The sequence below is a fragment of the Schistocerca serialis genome, chromosome 4 (assembly GCF_023864345.2).
Source record: "Schistocerca serialis cubense isolate TAMUIC-IGC-003099 chromosome 4, iqSchSeri2.2, whole genome shotgun sequence".
Taxonomy (NCBI): Eukaryota; Metazoa; Arthropoda; class Insecta; order Orthoptera; family Acrididae; genus Schistocerca; species Schistocerca serialis.
The window spans coordinates 218,562,113-218,585,976 of NC_064641.1; the positions used below are offsets into that span (position 1 = coordinate 218,562,113).

Below are 23,864 nucleotides of genomic sequence, written 5' to 3' on the forward strand. Positions count from 1 at the left end.
GAGTGTCAGGTGGAGTTTGCGTTTATGTCCTAAACTCAGTCTGTAATGAACCTGTGCCCCTTCAAACCCCTCTTGAACCTGTGGCTGTCAGAATAAGGATGACACAGGAAATAACTGCAATGTATATCTTCCTCCAGATCGTGCAATACCCCTGAATGTATTAGCTGCTCTGATTGATAAACTCCCTACACCTTTCCTACTTTTGGGAGAAATTTAACACCCATAACCCCTTGTGGGGTGACACTGTGCTTACTGGCCGAGGCAGAGATGTCGAAACTTTACTGTCTCAGTTTGACCTCTGCATTACAGATCAGACATGTGCAACTGCTCACCAGTTACGTAGCACACGTCCGTAGTTCTCCTGAGCATCACTTCTGTGTGAACTAGAGTCCTTGCCTGTACCACCTCTCCTCGAGGTCCATTCACGTACACCTCTAAGGTGTACGTCTCGACCACAGCTTCGTCTGGACCTCTCACATGGCGCTAAGGACTCCATTCACCCTGGGGCTCTCCACTGTCACTTACTCTCGACATGTTCGTGGGCTCTAAAGTGTTTTACACCGACAGCTCGATGGCTGACGGTCGCGTTGGCTTTGCCTATGTTCACGGTGGCCATATTGAACAGCATTCCTTACCCGATGGCTGCAGTTTATTCACTGCAGAGCTGGTGGCCATTTATCGTGCACTTCAGTATCTCTGTTCATGCCCTGGGGAGTCTTTTCTTTTATGTGCTGACTCCTTGAGCAGCCTGAAAACTATCGACCAGTGCTACCCTCATCATCCATTGGTAGTATCCATCCAGGAGTCCATCTATGCCCTGGAACGGTCCAGTGGTTCAGTGGTGTTCGTCTGCACCCCTGGTCACGTCGGAATCCCAGGAAATGAACTTGCTGACAGGCTTGCCAAACAGGCTACACAGTAACCAGTTCTGGAGATGGACATCGCCACTACTGACCTGCATTCATTATTACGCCGCAAGGTTTTTCAGCTTTGGGAGACGGAATGGCAAAATCTCAGTATGCACAACAAATTGCTAGCCATTAAGGGGTCCATGAATGTGTGGAAGTCCTCGATGAGGGCCTCTCGCAGGGACGCCATGGTTCTCTGCCAGCTCCGCATTGGCCATGCCTGGGTGACCCACAGCTACCTCCTGCACCGTAAAGACCCACCTCAGTGTCGGTGCTGTGCCCGGTTGACAGTGACCCATATTCTTCTGCTCTCTCCTTCTTTGGCTGCCCTGCGACTTCATCTTTGGTTGCCGGACTCGTTATCATTGATTTTAGCAGACAGCACCTCATCGGCTGATTTGGTTTTATGTTTCATCTGTGAGGGTGGGTTTTATCATTCAATCTGAGTTTTAGCGCATGCCCTTTGTCCCTCTATGTCCTTCACCATAGTGCTTTTAGGGTGGAGGTTTTAATGTGTTGCAGAGTGGCTGGCTTTTCCTTTTTATTTCTATGGTTGGCCAGCCACTGTAATCTGCTTCCTTGTTTTACTCTCTTCTAACTGTTTCTTGCATCTCTCAGTTGTTTTCTTGTCCTCTTTTGTTCCTTTTAGTGTTCATTGCCTTTCCCGTTCTTTGTGTTTTGTTTATAAGTCTTGGATGTTTTATTCTCACAGTTTTGGCATTGTTATATTAGGAACAAGGGACTGATGACTTTGTAGTTTGGTCCCTTCCCCCTCTTTTAAACCAGCCAACCATATCCTTGATGATGCTTTGGATGCCTGAGATACATTGTTGTAGAGTACATATGTGTTTACAATAGCCATGTTAACAATTATAATGAAAAGTAGCCAATACCATCTTTTTTCCCAGGAACTGCCATTGTATGTTTCTCCAGAAGCCAGTCGTGGTGGTCTATGCTGTAGCCCCTATATTTGTTATACTGACTCACAAAATAAGGCTATTTGATGAGCTGCTTTTCATTTTGTCCTTTTTGTTATCTAGAAACTGAAACCAGAAGCTTGATTAGATCAAAATTTGTTGCCAGTTAGACACAGGTGTTGTCATTCCACTTCACCATGGTGATTTGGCTGGTTGTGTTGACATGGGAATTATAACTTCTTCAATCTTTCTATGTTAAGATTTTATCTGATTTGAAAGGGCAACGAGCAGTCCTGTTTTGTCTTACTACTCCTGTGGCATGGAACTCTGTTTTAGTTCTACAAACAGATAATATAAACCAAAAAAGTTATCAAAATTCGTATTACATCTGTTTGGATCAGCGACACATTATAGCATTTTTTTCACGACTTGATTTCCCAAAGGTTAAGAATCTTCAGAGACATCTTCCCACAATACAGACCAAATTTATATCAACAGCCACCACTTCCACACAAAGCCCAAAATTTATGCTGAGACCTAATGGGTTTCCCTTTTAGAAATTGAGAGATTTTCACCAAAAATTCCCCACTTCTAGAAGTTTTCATTCATAATGACAATCAAATTTCTGACCTTGAACCCTTAACCATTTTTGTTATCATTCACTTAATTATTATATACAAAATGATACATTACTTTTAGTTAAAGTTATTTTTTATGTGGTATGCCACTTTTTACATGGGCACCATGAGATCATCATCTTCAGACCAATAATTAATCTCTCTGGCTGCACAATGTGTGGTATCCAGATAAAATTAAGAAATCAGTAAAAACTTTCAGTTCGTCAACTAAGGTAGAATACTGTGGCTTGTTTTTCTTTCATAATGCTATTTCACAACTCAGAAGTAATCAATTCCTCAGAAATGGCCTGTGGCATATAACCTTGTAGAGCTTTGACAATATTTTCATGGATAGTTTGTGCCAGGCTACCTACATTGCCAAAACTGTAATTATGGTATGTCCTAGACCGCATTGCTGTTGGTTCACTCTTCTTCTTTTTAGAGAAATGAATCTGCAGTTGGCACTGAACTTTAGTTTCCATGGTGGCACTAGATGAAGATGATGTAGAATAGATGGGAATGTTGTTGTCCTCCAGCACATTGATTTCTACTGTCCCTGGAATATCTTGCACTGTAGGACATCCTGTTTCATCATCATCAAAACTACCCTCATTTGTTAGTTCATTGACATCAAGTGGTAATGCAACCACATCTGCCTCTATCTTCTCAGAAAACAAGTATTCCACAACCTCTTCAGCTGATTTGAATGTTTTTTGCCAGAACATTTTAGAATTCCTGAAAGAAAAGGAAACTGGTCATGGGTATTATAACAGCCCAGCATGCTAGTTGTAGGACATCATTTTCAACTCAAAGTTTTTAGTACAAGATTACAGGTTTTCATCTGGTATTGTATACAAATAGCATTAATAGACTTTCAACATTAAACTACTATGTAAGCTAATTTACTTACCCTTCTTGTAAGACTGTTTTTCAAGAACTGGTATTTTGTAGAGAGCATTTCAGACCCATGAATTTGCTGGTATAATAAGAGCATTGTCTAAATAGATTTTATAAGGCTTTATGTAACTGATTTTATACCGCAAAGTAGTTGTTAAAAACTCTCGTGAAATATGAGTTATGTATAATACCCAGAGTGTAATTTAATGACATAGTTGGAAATTTTAAAAGTTTGTGATGAGACACTCAGGTGATTGATGACACCTTTGTGATCTGGATTATGGGTGAGGACACCCTATCCATGTTTCTCCAGAACCTCAACACCTTCTCCCCCATTCACTTCACCTGGTCCTACTCAATCCAAAAAGCCATCTTCCTCAATATTGACTTCCACCTCAAAGATGGCTACATCAGTACCTCTGTCCATATCGAACCCACCCACCACCAGCAGTACCTCTACTTCGACAACTGCCACGTACTCCATACCAAGAAGTTCCTTCTATACGGCCTAACCACCATGGCCATCGTATCTGCAGTGATGAGCAGTCCCACTCAAAATATACTGAACGTCTCACTGAGGTCTTCACAGATCGTAATTACCCTCCCAGCCTTGTACAAAAACAGATCTCCCATGCCTTATCTTTCTTGTCACTGTCCACCTCCCAAAGTTCTGCCATCCAGCCACAGAGGAGCATTCGACTGGTGACTCAGTACCACCCAGGGCTGGAGCAACTGAATTGCATTTTCTGCTAGGATTTTGACTACCTCTCATTGTGTCTTGAAATGAGAAATGTTCTATCCGCTATCCTTCCTACCACTCCAACAATGGCATTCCATTGCCCGCCGGACCAACACAATGTCCTCATCCATCCCTGCACAACCCCTGCTCCCAAACCCTTGACTCATGGCTCATATCCCTTTAATAGACCTGTCTCATACATCCTCTCACCACCACCACCACCACCACCACCACCACCACCTACACTAGTCCGGTCACAAACATTACCTATCCCATCAAAGGCAGGGCTACCTGTGAAACAAGTCATGTGATCTTCAAGGGTGCAACCACTGTGCTGCATTGTATGGCTGGCTTCCAACAAACTGTGGCCAAGAAACAACTGGACCACCTTGTGCTGAGTATGCTGCCCAACACAACATTCTTCATTTCAGTGACCACTTCACAGCCTGTGCCATCTGAATTCTTCCCACCAACAGCAGCTTTTCTAAATTACACAGGTGTGATCTCTCCCTGCAATATATCCTACATTCCCGTAACTCTCCTGGCCTCAGTCTTCATCCATCATTGTCCTCACCAATCTACCCTGTTCCCTGTTCCCATTCCAGCACTAAATAGCCCTCTAATAAATGATGACTAACTGAAAACCCTCAGCTGCCGACAGGTGTTATTGGTATACCTCGATGTGGACAGCTGAAAATGTGTGCCCCGACCGGGACTCGAACCCGGGATCTCTTGCTTACATGGCAGACGCTCTATCCATCTGAGCCACCGAGGACACAGATGAATAGCACGGTCATCAACAGTATTCTGTTCTTTCGAGAACAGTTACTGTCTTCATATATATATAGTTAAAGGCTACCCAGCCATTGACTTTCATCTGTGCGAATGCGCACAGGTTGCCCAAACTCTTACAGGAATCGCCAAAGCGTGCGCGAGTAATGAATGAATGGGCAAGTGTCTATAAGGTACATTACATATGTAGAATTGTGGACAGTTGGGAATGTGAGTCTCACGGGAAGCGTGCAAGGGATAAGTCCCTCCAGTCGCACTATTCATCTGTGTCCTCGGTGGCTCAGATGGATAGAGCATCTGCCATGTAAGCAGGAGATCCTGGGTTCGAGTCCCGGTCGGGGCACACATTTTCAGCTGTCCACATTGAGGTATAGCAACAACACCTGTCAGCAGCTGAGGGTTTTCAGTTAGTCATCATTTATTCCAGGGAAAAGCTGCATGGTCATCAATAGCATTCTGTTCTTTTGAGAACAGTTACTGTCTTCTTTCTTTTTCCACTTCCCCCCCCCCCCCCCTCCCCCCTCACCCTCTCCGCCACCCACCATCCAACCTCCCTACCCTCTCTCCACCTCGTCCCAGCACGCCCCCCACTAACAGCAGTTTACTGGCCCCTGATCCTTACCCTGCTATCCCTCCCCCTCCCCACCCCAGCTTTCTCCTTACCCCCACCTGGTTGCCTCTCCCATCATGCATTGCTGCTCATAGTCTGGCTTCAGCTGCAGGTATCCTTTTCGAGACTGTTTCATCAATTGAAACTTCTGTTTCATCAATTGTTTGAATGTTTTCGCTCAGTCTTTGGGTAGGAGTGTTTCCACTGACATGCTGTTCAACCTTTTCGGTTATACGTGAGTCGTGGCTAGCGTTGCCAGATTTTATACAGACAAATAACATTTCTTGTTTCAAGAAAAGGTAAATAAATGGTTTATTTCTAGCAAATGAAGTATTTTCAAAATGTGTGTGTTTATTTATTTAAATACAAATTTTTCATACCTCTGACAAAAAATATCAATTTTAAGTTGGTTCGAAAAGTTTATAACTGATGCTACATAGTAAATTTATGTTAAATAATGAACTTCCTGTATTTAAATTTATTGAAGCTCTCTCCTTCCTCAGCTCTTTACACTTCACCAACAATCCTCTTTCGATAAACACTGAGGTGATTTGAAAAGATAGTATATAGGATACCATTTTTAATTGTTTGGGCACTTAATCACTGATTTTGCAATCATATACTACCACTTGTTGGAAGTATTTTTTCATCATTGTTTATTAATTTTCCTTGGATTTCTTAAATTAATATAGCTTTGGAATATGAATCATCCTTGCAGATTTTGTGTGTCAATTGAGTTTACCTTGAGGATAATTTTTTATCCAGTTATATTTTTCCTTTCATTCATGTTTACATTTATATGCAATTTTCTTTTCATCAGACTTACTGGGTAAATCAGAATCACTTGCCTTATTATTTGCTGTCTTTTAAGTTGCATTAAAGAACATACATACATTTATAAATTCCAAACTTTTTATGAGGGTTATTCAGTAAGTAATGCCCCACTTTTTTTTCTCAGAACATATTTATTGTTAAGAGTCAGAATTTGGTGACAATATACATCAATATGTCTCTTCCATGTCCTGTTTTTCTATGTAGTCTCCATCACATTGTATGGCCGTATGCCAACATTGTGGAAGAACATGTATTCTGTGCTGGTAAAAGCTCTTGTCCTTTAGGTGTAGCCATGTTTTCATTGCATGATTGACACTCCTACAATCTTCAAAGTGTGTTCCCCGTAGAGAATCTTTAAGCACCCCAAAGAGATGCAAGTCCAAGGGTGCCAGGTCTGGACTGTAGGGTGAATGAGGCACCGATGTCCAACCCAATTTGGTGATGTGTTCCCGGATTCTCAGACTTTTGTGTGGGGACACATTATCATGTTGGAGCAAGATCTCTGCTGAACTCTTGTCCGATCGAACATGTCGTAAATTTTTCTCGAGTTTATTCAGAGTCTTCACATATGACTCTAATTGATGGTTGACCCTCTTGGCATCACATCCATAAGAATCATGCCATCACAGTCCCAGATGGCTGTCACCATGACTTTTCTGGCAGAAGAGGTTGTCTTGAATTTCTTCTTTTGTAGTTAATGAGAATGATGCCACTCCATGGACTTGTTTCCGGCACAAAGTGGTGCAAGCGGCTTTCATCCCCCGTAACGATCTGTGATAGAAAAGCCTCTCCGTCGGTCACAACACTCTCCAACAAATCAGATGAAATGGCCTTTCTTTTAATCTTGTGGTCTGCTGTGAGCATTCGTGGAACCCATTGTGAGCACCTCTTTGAATATCCGAGAGCCTCGATCATTGCGGATGCACTTCCAATGCTGACCAACAACTGTAGAGCCAATTGCCAAGCTGTGATGTGCCGGTCGGCACAAATAATAGTATACTCATAATTCAGCATGTCTGGAACAGTGGCTGTGACAGGACATCCTGAGTGTGGCTGATCGTGGAGCTCTGTTTCTGCATTTCCTGAGGCTGTAACTTTCTTTACCCATCACCCAAATGTAATCTTATCAACTGCAGCATCACCATACACTGCACACAAACATTTATTAATGTCCATCATGGTTTCTTTTTCTGCGCACAAGAATTCAATAATGGCACACTCCTTGTAATGTGAGTTCTATGTAGAAGCCATTTTGATGTTGTACTACAGCTCTACCATCTGCCAGAATGGATTGGAACTTCACTGGTCCCACAGAAAAAACATCAGTTGTGAAGCACCAACAAGGATGTTTCTGTGTATATTAATGGATTAAAAAAAAAAAAAATGGGCATTACTTATTGAACGACACACATACAACAATTGAAACATAAAAATCTGGGTGGTGCAACATAGGGTTACATGTGTTGAGCTGTCACTGCATATTAGTGTTGTCATTTAGATGTGTTTACATTTTGTGCCCTGTAACTGAGAAGGAAGTGGTTAACCATCTCAGTATAAGCCTAGATGAGTGTGCGGAAACCACTTAAAAAGCACACTCAGGTTGACCGGCAGAACTGACTCAAAACAAAGGGGGAATGAAACTGAGACAGTCCTCAGCATACCAAGTTTGGCACACAGCATGCAGACACAATACGCAGCTACCACGACACCCTCTTAAAATAACATATCAAAATTATTCAGCTGAATTGTGTTACAACATAATGTATCCTTTTTCTAATAAGCTGTGAGTGAACTTGTTCAATACATGTCAGTTACCTGGGTTAGGGGTACCTTAGAAATTGGTGTCATTAGGTTTTTAAGCAGTTTTGATTTATTTCATACAGCACAAAATGTTTGTATAGATATTGAGTTTTTTATGAAAGTGCAAAATATTATTTAACCTTAGAATCACTGATATTTGGATATACCTAGAACTGTGGCTGGGTTGATGGGTTATTGCTATTAATAACGAATCTGTTCTTTGAACTGCTGGAAATTTTATTATGCAATCAGCAAAAATAAAATAGCTCTTCACAAATTATCATTTATTATTTTAAAAAACTTACGCATATTTGCTAGGTGCCTTTATTAGCTACCATCGCATAATGAGCACAAATAATCATCTTTTGATGCACATTTATTGCAGACAGTTTTCTTGCACATATGACACTTTACAAATGATTTGTTTCCTTAACAGTTAGACTTTACATGGCAACATGTTTGCTTCTTGTATGTCTCAGGAATGTCTTCAGGTGTGAGGGAGGTACTAGTCTTCCTGATTGTTGCATACTTCTCAGCAGGCTCCTCCCCTAGCCGTGGTATGAAGACTCTGTGTTCCTTGTTTAGAGCATTGTACAATACCCAGGCATTTATCACAGCCAAATCCAGCAAGTTATAAAATGTGTGACCAGGCCAACATCTCAATGGTACTTTGACAGAGTATTTGAGAGCCATTTGGTCGACCATGTATACTTCATATTTAGAGCCTTTATAAAATGTAACTGTAACTGGCTTCTTTTTCAAACCATCTTCAAGTTGAATGTAAGGATATATAGTGCTGAGAATCAGGACATTCTTGTTGCCTTTTCCCTGGTAAACTGTCATTGTGGTATCGTTCTTCTTCAACAATACTATGCTGCTTAACACTTCTTTCGCCTTCTTCATACAGACTGGACATTCCCTGTGAGATTGAGGTATAGTACCCAGTAGACTTATAGCATTTGCTTTCAAGGTTTCAGACGGAGCCAGGGAGGTGGAAAAATTGTCGCATGTCACATTTCTTCCTTTACTGAGGTAAGGTTACATAAATCTTTCACAACAAAATCACCAATACGCTCACCACTCAGCCTTGTGTCACCCTCTCCTAGATAAGGAAAAGCATTTGCAATATATTTGGTGTCTTTAGCTACTGCCATCCAATACTTTTGCCCATATTTGTCCAGTTTTGAGGTCATGAACTGTGTGAATCTGCAACGGCACTTTGAAGGAAAAAGCTGTTCATCAATTGTTATATATGGACCCTGTATGTTGCTACATTGTGCATTCATAATGAACTCATACCAGACTTCTGATAGCAAAGTAAACTTGTCTTTTCAGTTTTTCTGATCTTGTGGATCTAATGTCAAATCTGACGTAACACATTATCTCTCTGAATCTGTCACAAGCCATTGCTGACGTCACAAAATTATTTGCCCACTTCAATGACCACAAGATCTTTGCTTGTATAGCACCATGGACCTACAGTAAAGCTGTAAAAGCTTCCAGTTCTTAAACATAGTTCAATCATCTGAACCCAATTTTCGACGTGCTTCGGTCTCGGTGCATTGTACAAAGTGTCTCAAAACTTTTTCCACTGTAATAAGATGCCAAGCATTGTAGGAGGTCTCATTCACGTTTTGTTTTGCGTGGGGAGTTGGTCATGCATGGTCTTTGAAAACACTCTGCTGTCCATATCTGCCAGTCGAACAGTCACCTGTAACTTCCACTTTCCAGGTTGTTCCGTCTGGTGCTACAATATCTCTACCTGGAAGAAAGACTTTTTTACAGCTGTTCTTGTAATAGTAGTAATTAGTATTACAACATGTATTTATGTTCAATATATTGTGGAATATTAGAACAAAAACACACCTTCACAAATGTGATGTAAGACTTGTAAAAACTCAAGAAAGGAACAACGTATAAACATCAGTGTTGCAATTGGAATTCGTGTTAATGCAGCACATCATGAACAATAATTATTATAAAAACAAACACATAAATATACATACCTTTCTCTTTGGTATTTAGTAGAACATCCTTGGGAGTAACATCATCATCTCATGCCAGAACTACAGGTGATGGTAATTCTTCCTCAGATGAAGACTCCAGTGGCTCATACTCCAAGACTTGATCCAAAATCTCATTTAGCGCATTTAAAATGTTCTCTTCTGTTCATAGATGTTTGGCTATAATGAATTTGTATGTTGCAAGCACTATTTACACGGTTAGAATGCACAGCTAAAACCATATTTCATGAAACAAAGCACTGGCTGCGTAATACTTACATACGTGGTCAGACATGTTTCAACTTGCAATCCCTCTCCTCCCCTGCTGGAAAACTGCAAAGCCATCAAACCATCAGGCAGTGAGTTAAAAGGGCGCTTTGCGATTCTTGACCAAACACATCCTAACAATGAGCAGAAACTACACGAAAAATGCGATTGTAACAGCGGCTGTAGCAGAGGGCTCAAAACTGACCCATCCACAGTTCTAAGTGAATCTTCATATTTCTCTCTTAAGGTTTGCAAAATTGAGCGTAATTGCTAGTTACTTTATTTCATAAAAAGTGATAGAAGTTCAGCACTTTAGGCAGCAATGCATAAAGTGGCAAACGAAAGAATTAAGAAGTCGTGGTTCTAGTGTTAACCACATTTCATTTGCAATAGAAGTCTTAACAAAGTTAACCAAATCACAGATGCCATGTGGTGATACTACAGATTTTTTATTTTAACGGTATACTTCTGCTAAGTGTTTAAAACAATATCTTGTTCATGTTCTTCATTTACAACCAGTTCCTCCCCTTTGTGTAGACTTGTCAGGCCATTGGAAAAACACTCTTTTAGGAATCAAAGTGGCTGGAGCATACAAATACAGGGTGTACATAAAGTCTGGGAACACTTTCAACTATTTATTGCACAAAAACTAAACATTGTACAGATGTCATACATATTGCATTTTGAAGAGAAACTCTGAAAGTTTTTTTGTACAAACATTTGATATGCAAACTGTGAATGATCCAGCAGATGTCAATACGGTAATAAAATTCTTGCCATACCCGTCCCAGCATGGCATCGTTGACTGTGGCAGTCGCTTCCCATATTCTCTCCCGGAGCTCTGCTACTTCACATGGGTAGAGGCGGCACATACACCAGATCTTTAATGTGACCCCACAGGAAAAAAGTCACATGGAGTGAGATATGGTGATTGGGGAGGCCATTTCATGAAACAGCTGTCTCCTTCTGGCAGCTCCATGTTCAGGTACCCACGAACTTCACGATGAAATTGGGGTGGAGCCCCATCCTGCTGAAAGATGAACGGAGAGTCTGATTGCATTTGAGGCATCAGCCATTGTTGCAACGTGTCCAAGGAGGAATATCCAGTGACAGCGATCTTGGTGAAGAAGAATAGCCCATACAGTTTTCAACTTGTCAACGCACAAAAAACATTTACCTTTCGGGAATCACGCTCAAGTTCAATTCATTCATGTGGATGCTTTGTACCCCAGATTTGACAGTTATGCCTTTTCACTGTCCCATTAGTGTGAAAAGTGGCTTTGTCGCTAAAAATTAAGTGATCCACAATGCCATCCCCATCCTCATTCAGTTGTTGCAACTGTGAACAAAACTTGTCCTTGTTGTTGTCGTCATTGAGCTTCTACACTAGCTCCAATTTGAATGGTTTCATAGACAGCTTCTGTCGCAGGACTTTCCACACTGTCATTGGAGCCATTTCGAGTTCGCAGGATGCACGACACTCTGATTTCTTGGGACTCCTTATAAATGTCTCTGTACGCACTCCACATTCACTTCACTCGCACTGGGACGTCTACTTCTCTTTGCTGGGCACAAACAACCTGTCGTAACAAATTTGTTGTGCCAGTGGTAAATGGCCTTCTTTGTTAGTGGTTTCTTATCATACTTGTTTTTCAACATCTTTTGAACAGCTGTAGTACACTTGTTTTTGTCAAACTCCAACACCCAGAAAGCTCGCTCCACACCTGAACTCACCATGTTTTGCGACTAGCACTACTATCGGCAAATTACCAAACTAAGCTGTGGCGGTATACATAAAAATAAGAACTTTCAGGGTTTCTCTTCAAAATGACGTATGTATGATGTCTGTACAATGTTTGGCTCTTGTGCAGTAAATAATTGAAAGTGTTCCTGGACTTTATGTACATCCTGTACTTTAAAGTGGCAATGGCCTTGCAGCAGTGGATACACTGGTTCCCATCAGATCACCAAAATTAAGTGCTATTGGCCGTGGCCGACACTTGGATGGGTCGCCATCCGGGTCGCCATGAGCTGTTGCCATTTTTCGGGGTGCACTCAGCCTCATGATGCCAATTGAGAAGCTATTCAACTTAATAGTAGTGGCTCCGTTCAAAGAAAACTATTGTAACAACTGGGAGAACGGTGTGCTGACCACGCGCCCCTCCTATCCGCATCCTCAGCTGAGAATGACACGGCGGTCGGATGGTCCCGGTGGGCCACTTGTCGCCTGAAGACGGAGTGCTAACTAACTAATTGCTCTTTAAAGCAGCATTGGAAAAAGATGACTTGGACTTCTGGTACTTCTTCCAAAAAGCTAGTGGATTAGATTTCTCTTCTATTCCTGTATATTTTGAACAAGTGGACAAACACATCCAATTGTGCTTTAGTAAATCTCTCTGATGCTAACTAGTTTTGCTTTTCTGTTCCATGGGAAAGTCTAGGTCTTCTTCTTCTTCTTCTTCTTCACTTGTGTTTCAGCTTTCTATACTTGAGCCGTTACGTGATCCACCACAACAGTGCCATTCTCCATGACATTTATAGTTCTTACGACTACTGCAAAACCATTCTTTTTGAACTGAGTGCTCAAAATAGTCATTCTGGCACAGATGACAGTGCTGTCTTCTTCATAAGGTGTCATCTGTTTTTAGCAGGGTCTCCAATATGAGGGGTGTTCCCCAAAGTCCGTGTAAAAATAAAAGCTACTCACGTGTTTGGGGAAAACCTTTTTTATTTTTCGACATAGTCTCCTTTTAGACTTATACACTTCGTCCAACGCTGTTCTAATTTATTGATCCCTTCTGAATAATAGGAATTGTCCAAGTTTGCAAAATAGCTATTAGTTGCTGCAATAACCTCTTCGTTTGAATAAAATCTTTGTCCTGCCAGCCATTTCTTTAAATTGGGGAACAAATAGTAGTCCGAGGGAGCCAAGTCTGGAGAATAGGGGGGATGTGAACAAGTTGGAACCCTATTTCCATTAATTTTATGACAACAACTGTTGAGGTGTGTGCTGGTGCATTGTCATGATGGAAACGTACTTTTTTGCAGTCCAATCACCGGGCGTTTTTCTTGCAGCTCAGTTTTCAAACGGTCCAATAACGATGAATAACATGCACCTGTAACAGTTTTACCCTTTTCCAGATGGTTGATGAGGATTATTCCTTGTGAATCCCAAAAGACAGTCGCCATACCCATTCCGGCTGAAAGAATGGTCTTCATCTTTTTTTGGTGCAGATTCTCCCTTGGTAACACATTGTTTAGATTGTTGGTTGGTCTCAGGAGTATAGTAATGTATCCATGTTTCATCCACAGTGACAAAACAATGCTTAAAGTCCTGCGAATTCTTCCTGAACAGCTGAAAAACATCCTTGCAACACTTCACATTATTCCGTTTTTGGTCAAGCGTGAGAATTTGTGGAACCCATCTTGCGGATAGCTTTCTCATGTCCAAATGTTTACACCAAATATTATGTACCCATTCATTTGAGATGCCCACAGCACTAGCAATCTCACGCACCTTAACTCTTCTGTCATCCATCACCATATCATGGATTTTATCAATGATTTCTGAAGTCGTAACCTCCACAGGGCGTCCAGAACATTCAGCATCACTTGTGCCCATAAGGCAACCACTTATAAACTGTTCTAATTGAATGTGCAGAGTCACTGTAATGTTTATAAAGCTTCTCTTAGTCTCCTGAGGTGTTTTGTCTTTCATAAAGTAATGTTTAATCATCACACAAAATTCTTTTTCATCCATTTTTTGACAATCACCCGACTTGACACAAATGCCAAACACAAAGAAATTTACCAATATGGCTGAAACTTGGTGTGCATTCTTTCCAAAGATGCTACTAACTAAACATGACCTCGATACGTGCTGGTGGTGCCATCTCTCGGGCTTTGCATGGACTTTTCAAATGCCCCTCGTAGATATTTTCTCAAAGCAGTAGTAGTTGGGGTTGTGTCTGTTACTGCTTCTTGGCAGTCTTGGACCAATGGGGCCACAATGCAGGATGTTTTGAATAGCTGTCCAGACATTTCATATCATAACTTGAGCAGAGATTCCAGTAGAGGAAGGCAGCCTTCCAGAATGATCTACCTCTCTGTCACCAGAATGTCACAGTTGGCATATGAAAAAAGGGTTTAATGTCTGCTGTATTCATGGTGTCCTTGATAAATCCATATGTGTCCCCCTGCATCATTCTACTTGGCAAGCATCTCAGGTAGATCAGCCATCATTGGCAGTGTGTGTGTTTGATGAGCTCAGGTTTTCTGAGGTCGGGACTGGTGAGTGCTGCAATTCCTCTTTAACCATGAGACCTTGGCATATTACAGTGACCTCCATGCAGCACAGTGGTGGAACATTGTGTGCCACAGTGACTGGGGATCTTGGTTTAACTGCCTGGACCATGAGGACAACATAAACACCTAAGAAAATAAAAACTCCAATCTCAAAGTTGCTTCATGCTGATAAGACTCTTAGCAGCTGAGGCAGAACAGCTGTTTGTGGACAGCCTCTAGAGAACCTGCTGAACCCCAGAAGTACAAGGCTTACTCAGCCAAGTGGAGCTCAGTTTGGGTAGACCCTTAATTCGCTAGCTGCCTGTGTGCCCAAAGTGGAACTGTTGAACTTTTCCAACTGAACTCCTATGTGAATGAGTATACTGCTAGTGGATATCAACACCCCACCCAACAAGAAGGCTCATGTAGCCAGTCCTCCTGAAGCAATGATTATTCAGAATACTTCAGTTCATGCTGCTAGATAGAATGTATTTTTAATAGTTAGAAAGAAAACCTTCGAGAAAGTTTCACCTTTCTTCATTCTGGTTGTGTGGAGGCACCTTATAGCCTGTGAAGCCATTGAGAAATGGAACGGTGTTGGTTCCCAGCAAGCAACAGACTTCCAGGCAGCTAAATGCATTGGGTAAAGTGACGTCAAAACAGAGCCACACAACTCCTTGAACTACAGCAAAGATTTGTTGTCATGAAAGGGTATTGTAGGTATTCCCAAAGAAGAACTGACAGATACCTGGGCTCAAGAAGGTGTGATGGACGTACAAAATATGATGAAAAGGGTAGACGGCAAACTGGTAGAAAGAAAAGCACTGCCATTTTGGCCGCAGAGGGGCCAATCAGGCCTGACTAACTGCAGTATCATCCTCAGTCAATGCCATGACAGATGCAGTCTGGAGGGTTGTGGGTTCAGCACATTGCTGTTGTTGGGTTAGCACACATTGTGCTGCTACTTGTCATTCAAGTAGCCCTCAGGTGGCCTTATCAGGCTGAGTGGTCGCTATTCCAATCCTCCCGCCAAGGAAAAATTCCTGGCTGTATCAGGAATCAAAGCTGGGTCCCCTGCCTATAAGTCAGCTGACCCTCAACTATGGAGGCTGACAAACTGGTAAAAATAGATGCCTTTATTGTTCCATTTAGCAGCACACCACCTCCAGAGTTAATCAAAGCAGCTTCCATTCACTTTAAGATGTGACCTCACATAGCCTACCCAATTGACTCTTTTAAATGCCAATCCTTTGTAAGGGAGAAGCTACTTGCAGCAAATGTTGTAGGCTAGTGCTGCCCACGAAGGGGTCATTCGTTCATCCTCTAAAGTACATTAATTGCTCTGGGGATCACCCTGTGTGGAAGAGAAACTACCTTGTCTACCTTGAAGGAAGGAAGATAAAGGATGTTGTAACTTGCATAATGAGAGGATAGCATTAACAAAAAACTTTTGGCATAATTGCAGCACACCATAATGTACTGCACCCACAAAAAACACCATATGTCAACTTTACTGGTGAGCAGAGAGTCTGAAAGCTCAGTCAGGAACAAAACAGAAATGGTAAGTGTGTGACAGAATGAAGAGTTCAGAATACTTGTGCAGTGCAGTGCAGTGCAGGCTGAATAAACCAGATCTGGGCTAATGCCAGCATTTGATTGTATTCGGAGTCCGCTTTGGTCACAACAGGGGAGCTACGACACTGGAGGCAATGCCCAATGGTACCAACACTCTCTGCTTGCAGTGGAGTCGTGGATCACTCAGACTTTCGGCCACAAACAACTCAGCGTGCGTTCTGGTGGGCATACCAAACATGAGCTGAAAACAACAGCATGTGTTTTGTTTGGTGAGACATAAAAGATCTATAAAGCAATACGACCTCCCACTCTCGCCACTTCATTTGCTTCAGAGCTCAAAAAGCGTATTCAGAAAGCTGATGCTTCTTCAAATGGAAGTAAATAGTGCCAGCACCAATACTTGTGTAAGAGCAGTTGTAAGCTGCTTTTATTGTGAATACTATATAACTCCCTCCATATAATCAGAGAACACCATGGTTACTGACATTATAGAGCTTCCAACACCTCAAAAGGCTGTCTTCAGTAAACAGTCCAGCAGTGCCATGAATGTTCCTCTGAAGTCTCCTCTGACAAACAAACCAAAGGGGAATCATCAACCACAGAAAAAGACACGTCATTAACTATCAGACCGTGTGGATCTCATTGCATATGGTATTTCTAATAATTACACTTCTGAGACAGCGATATACAAAATGTGCTTGGGACAACAATTAGCCCCTTCACTAAACCTCCAAACATGGCAGAATCCTCACACTTGTGGATAGAAAGGGTGAAAGATGAGCCTCACAAACATAATGTCTGCCATAGTATAATGGTACATCAGTGGCTTCAGTACACTTGTGGAGAAAGTAAAACTTGTAGCATAAGAAAATCCCCTATGCTTTTGTTTACAGGAAACACATTTTAAACTTGACTGACAGTCATATGCTTTGAGGTTTTACTGTCCACCACAAAGATGGCATGATGGGGGGAAAGGGCCAAAGAAGGGTAAACATGTTTGCAAGTGACAAACATCACTCTTCTACTGTGTCCTAGGTTACTGACCTGCAAGCAGTTACAGCTGAAATTCTTGTCGGTCAGAGGATTACTATATGCTCTCCGTACTGACCACCACAAAAGGCAATAGTTCTTGAGGCTCATACTGATCTTATAGAAAAACTCCCTCATTCATTTTCCTACTGGGAGACTTCAACACCCTTAATGTATTATAGGGCTCAAACTCTGCTTGCCCTGGGTCAAGTTTTTGGGAGCCTCGTGATGTTTTAGGAGCTGGGTGTTCCCAACATGGACAGTTTACAGGATATGTATTCATAATTAGTTTTAAAATTAATGAACACATTATTCTTTTAGGTCCTTCTGGAGGAAACTGCCTTATCGAAGACACCTTTAGTGGTGGGCGGGAGGATTTGTGTGCCTCAACGATGTTGAGGGTTATGCTGGTGGTACCATAGCTACTGGCAAAGGTCACCCAAGCTTGAAAGGCCGCAGCAGAAGGGTTTGACAAAAAGCGTCTGACAACTTAGGGAAGGGAGGGCTCTGTTTTTCTCAGGGAGCTATGCCAGCAGTTGTTGAGTATGGCTACAAGACCCCGGGTTTCCCTATCTGGGAGACTGGTCATTGCTACCATACCTCTTCTAACTCTGCATTCTTCAGGCACCTTTGCTAGGCCCAGTGGTTGATCATTGTGTGTTTTGGGGAAAGATGGTTTTGGCTTCACTGGACTTTAAGGAGGGTACACACCTCTATTGAAGGGGAAAAAAAAAAATTTAACCTCTAGGTTTGCTACATGCTGATGAATGGCTTTTGAGTTAAAACAATCTCTAGTGATGTAACTTCTGGGGCACCTGCTGCCCCCATTGTATAAAGCTTGCTTAGGCATGTGGAGCTCTATCTGGGTCAATATTTGTTTCCGTAGTCACTCATGGGATCCCTGTGGAGCAACTTCAGTTCACATCTACTCCTGACGTACAGGTGTACCAATAGCTAGCCCCTACAGACTCAAGTATGAGTACATGCACATGCCAGTGTACCTGTGTGGGGGGGGGGGGGGGAAGTTACACTTGAAGCTGAAATCATTCAGAAACCATCGACTACACTCTTGGAACCTCAGCCTAGTACCACTGCACACTTTCAGGAACCCGTTAAGCCGTCCTCTCTATCTATACAAACAACTCCCCCCATTAAGTGATGAAAAAGACACACAAAAGTTATTTTAAATCAAAGAAAGTGGCAGCTAAACCATTATATCAGTGAGCTCTCCCTTTCCAATGGTGATTTTACTGTTAAGAATACTGATAACTGCACGGAGGTACCAGAGAGCCAGGCACTGTCAAATGTCCCCCCCTGATCTCTTGGGTAAATCACCACCACTGAGGGATAACAACAAGTACAACCATCACTAATCAGTGGTTCCCCCAGGGACTTCTCTGTTGCAGCAGAATATAAATGAATGCCGATTGCATTTGGAAGAATTACAGTTCCTGGCCCGAGAGAGAGAGAGAGAGAGAGAGAGAGAGAGAGAGAGAGAGTGAGTGAGTGAGTGAGTTTCACATCTGTTTATAGGAAACTCATTTTAAAGTCGCCAGAACACCTGTGTTAAGGAGCCACACCCCTACACAAGGATGATGTTGCTTGAGATAGGGCTGGGGATGGAAGGGCTGTTTTTGTTGATTACAGATGCCACTCCTCTCCTTTCCCTCTTATCAAGGCCACACAAGAAGTTACAGTGGAAGCCAAAGTGACCAAAAGATTGCTCCCCACTCATTCCTTCTCAAGGGAGACTTTAGTGCACAGATTGTGCTTTGGGGATAGGCCACCACTCACTTCCAGAGTCAAATTATTGAGCAAGTCATTCATTGAGAGAGTGTCTGTCATCTCACCAGAGTTGAAAAGACACTCCTTCCTACATCTACAGGGTCATCTTCAGTGATTGACCTTTGTTTTTCTCCCCAGCTATTGCAGAGGTGGTGAAGAAGAAAGTTAGAACCAAGACATCCATTTTACACAGAATCAGCACATCCAGACTATGTTGGTATGGGCACGTTATGCTCTACATATGACAAAAAAATCAATAACTAGGATAACAATTGATTTTTGGATGATGTTATTTATAACAAATGTTCAACATGGCAGCCATCAGTCATTGAGGGACAATGTTGTGAACAGCACTGTACAACATATCAGTTGGTATGTGAGATATTACCATCAGATGTTGTCCTTTAGAATGCCTGATAAGGCCAGATGATTGCAGTAGACTTGCAACTTCAGGTAACTCCACAACCAGTAGTCACACGGATTGAGGTCAGAGGACCTGGGAGCCCAAACATGATGGGAGTGGCAGCTCAGCATGCAATCATCGCCAACAATGTGCGCAAGAGATTTTCACACATCTACATCTACATCTACATGATTACTCTGCAATTCACATTTAAGTGCTTGGCAGAGCATTCATCAAACCACAATCATACTATCTCTCTATCATTCCACTCCCAAACAGCACGCGGGAAAAACGAACACCTAAACCCTTCTGTTTGAGCTCTGATTTCTCTTATTTTATTTTGATGATCATTCCTACCTATGTAGGTTGGGCTCAACAAAATATTTTCGCATTCGGAAGAGAAAGTTGGTGACTGAAATTTCGAAAATAGATCTCGCCGCGATGAAAAACGTCTTTGCTTTAATGACTTCCATCTCAACTAGAGTATCATATCTGCCACACTCTCTCCCCTATTACGTGATAATACAAAACGAGCTGCCCTTTCTTGCACCCTTTCGATGTCCTTCGTCAATCCCACCTGGTAAGGATCCCACACCGCGCAGCAATATTCTAACGGAGGACGAACGAGTGTAGTGTAAGCTGTCTCTTTAGTGGACTTGTTGCATCTTCTAAATGTCCTGCCAATGAAACGCAACCTTTGGCTCGCCTTCCCCACGATATTATCTATGCGGTCTTTCCAACTGAAGTTGTTTGTAATTTTAACACCCAGGTACTTAATTGAATTGACAGCCTTGAGAATTGTACTATTTATCGAGTAATTGAATTCCAACGGATTTCTTTTGGAACTCATGTGGATCACCTCACACTTTTCGTTATTTAGCGTCAACTGCCACCTGCCACACCATACAGCAATCTTTTCTAAATCACTTTGCAACTGATACTGGTCTTCGGATGACCTTACTAGACTGTAAATTACAGCATCATCTGCGAACAACCTAAGAGAACTGCTCAGATTGTCACCCAGGTCATTTATATAGATCAGGAACAGCAGAGGTCCCAGGATGCTTCCCTGGGGAACACCTGATATCACTTCAGTTTTACTCGATGATTTGCCGTCTATTACTACGAACTGTGACCTTCCTGACAGGAAATCACGAATCCAGTCTCACAACTGAGACGATACCCCATAGGCCCGCAGCTTGATTAGAAGTCGCTTGTGAGGAACAGTGTCAAAAGCTTTCCAGAAATCCAGAAATACGGAATCAACTTGAGATCCCCTATTGATAGCGGCCATTACTTTGTGCGTACAAAGAGCTAGCTGCGTTGCACAAGAACGATGTTTTATGAAACCATGCTGATTACGTATCAATAGATCGTTCCCTTTGAGGTGATTCATAATGTTTGAATACAGTATATGCTCCAAAATCCTACTGCAAACCGATGTCAATGATATAGGTCTGTAGTTCGATGGATTACTCCTACTACCCTTCTTAAACACTGGTGCGACCTGCACAATTTTCCAATCTGTAGGTACAGATCTATCGGTGAGTGAGCGGTTGTATATGATTGCTAAGTAGGGAGCTATTGTATCAGCGTAATCTGAAAGGAACCTAATCGGTATACAATCTGGACCTGAAGACTTGCCCGTATCAAGTGATTTGAGTTGCTTCGCAACCCCTAAGGTATCTACTTCTAAGAAACTCGTGCTAGCAGCTGTTCGTGTGTCAAATTCTGGAATATTCCATTCCTCTTCCGTGGTGAAGGAATTTCGGAAAACTGCATTCAATAACTCTGCTTTAGCAGCACAGTCGTCGGTAACCGTACCATCGGCACTGCGCAGTGAAGGTATTGACTGCATCTTGCTGCTTGTGTACTTTACATACGACCAGAATTTCTTCGAATTTTCTACCAAATTTCGAGACAATGTTTCGTTGTGGAACCTATAAAGTCATCTCGCATTGAAGTCTGGGCCAAATTTCGCACGCCTGTAAATTTTAGCCAATCTTCGGGATTTCGCGTTCTTCTGAACTTCGCATGCTTTTTCCGTTGCCTCTGCAACAGCGTTCGGACCTGTTTTGTGTACCATGGGGGATCAGTTCCATCTCTTACCAATTTATGAGGTATGAATCTCTCAATTGCTGTTGCTACTATATCTTTGAATTTGAGCCACATCTCGTCTACATTTGCATAGTCAGTCAAGGAATGGAGATTGTGTCTTAGGAAGGCTTCTAGTGACACTTTATCCGCTTTTTTAAATAAAATTATTTTGCGTTTGTTTCTGGCGGATTTGGAAGAAACGGTATTGAACCTAGCTACAACGACATTGAGATCACTAATCCCTGTATCAGTCATGATGCTCTCTATTAGCTCTGGATTGTTTGTGGCTAAGAGGTCAAGTGTGTTTTCGCAACCATTTACAATTTGCGTGGGTTCGTGGACTAACTGCTTGAAATAATTTTCGGAGAAAGCATTTAGGACAATCTCGGAAGATGTTTTCTGCCTACCACTGGTTTTGAACAAGTATTTTTGCCAACATATCGAGGGAAGGTTGAAGTCCCCCACCAACTATAACCGTATGAGTGGGGTATTTATTTGTTACGAGACTCAAATTTTCTCTGAACTGTTCAACAACTATATCATTGGAGTCTGGGGGTCGGTAGAAGGAGCCAATTATTAATTTAGTTTGGCTGTTAAGTATAACCTCAACCCATACCAATTCGCACGGAGTATCTACTTCGACTTCATTACAAGATTAACCACTAATGACAGACACACACACTCCACCACCAATTCTGCCTAATCTATCTTTCCTGAACACTGTCTGAGACTTCGTAAAAATTTCTGCAGAACTTATTTCAGGCTTTAGCCGGCTTTCTGTACCTATAATGATTTCAGCTTCTGTGCTTTCTATTAGCGCTTGAAGCTCAGGGACTTTCCTAGTACAACTACAACAATTTACAACTACAATTCTGACTGTTCCTTGATCCAAGCACGTCCTGTATTTGCCATGCACCCTTTGAGATAGCAGCCCACCCCGTACTTTCCCGAGGCCTTTTAACCTAAGAAACCGCCCAGTCCACGCCACACGGCCTCGGCTACCCGTGTAGCCGCCAGCTGAGTGTAGTGAACTCCTGCCCTATTCAGTGGAACTCGAAACCCCACCACCCTGTGGCGCAAGTCAAGGAATCTGCAGCCAACACGGTCGCAAAACCGTCTGAGCCTCTGATTCAGACCCTCCACCCGGCTCTGCACCAAAGGTCCACAGTCGGTTCTGTCAGCAATGCTGCAGATGGTGAGCTCTACCTTCATCTCATAAGCAAGACCGGCAGCCTTCACCAAATCAGATAGCTGCTGGAATCCAGAGAGAATTTCCTCAGATCCAAAGTGACACATGTCATTAGTGCCAACATGTGCCACCACCTGCAGCTGACTGCACCCTGTGCTCTTCATGGCATCAGGAATGACCCTTTCCACATCAGGAATGACCCTTTCCACATCAGGAATGACCCTTTCCACATCAGGAATGACTCCACCCAGAATGCACATGGAGTGCACACTGGATTTCTTCCCCTCCTTAGCCGCCGTATCCCTAAGGGGCCCCATTACGCGCCTAACATTGCAGCTCTCAACTATCAATAAGCCCACCCTCTGTGATTGCCCGGACCTTGAAGGCTGAGAATCATCCTCTGAAACAGGGCAGACAGCTGCATCTGGCTCAGCCAGAGACAGTACCTGAAACCTGTTTGTCAGACGCACCGGGGAGGCTTTCTGATCAGCCTCCGGGGACGTCTTTCGCTGCCTGCCACGCCTTGGAACGACCTCCCAATCAACCACAGGTGAGGGCTCAGCCCCACTGCGGGCAGCAACCGGGGCAACCACAGCGGCAGACCAATCTGGGGACAGAAGGGACGAGGTTGACATCCCCGTGATACCCAAGTCCGGCTCCCCACAGTGGTGCCCATTGGCAACAGCCTCAAGCTGCGCGACCGAAGTCAGCGCCACCTGCAGCTGTGAGCGAAGGGATGCCAACCCAGCCCTCATCCGAACACAGAAATCACAGTCCCTGTCCATTCTAATCGATGTTGAACAACAGTTACTGAAACATGAGTCCGTGCCTAGATTACGCAAGGGAAACATGCAAAGAATGTATGAACTAACCTGTACAAATGCCTAACGACTGCCCTACAATCTGCCTGACTGTATGATTACAGTAACTAAAACTCAAAATTACACCTTCTATACAAAACTCACGTGCAATTTAAGTAAGAATCTACGAAGCAAACACAGAAAAGAAGCTATATGCTTATCTTTCTGCGCTGTCGATGTGCACCAACTGGGAGCACTGGTATCCACATACAGCTGTGTTTTAGACTGCTACATAAGCTCTTTATTTGTATACTTTTC

General features: G+C 42.6%; 1 protein-coding gene across 1 annotated transcript in view; it reads left to right on the forward strand.

Moving 5' to 3' along the window:
- LOC126473653 (RING finger protein 145-like) overlaps positions 1 to 23,864 on the forward strand; it is a 189,902-nt gene that overhangs the window by 13,763 nt on the left and 152,275 nt on the right. The gene's annotated exons all lie outside the window — the stretch shown is intronic.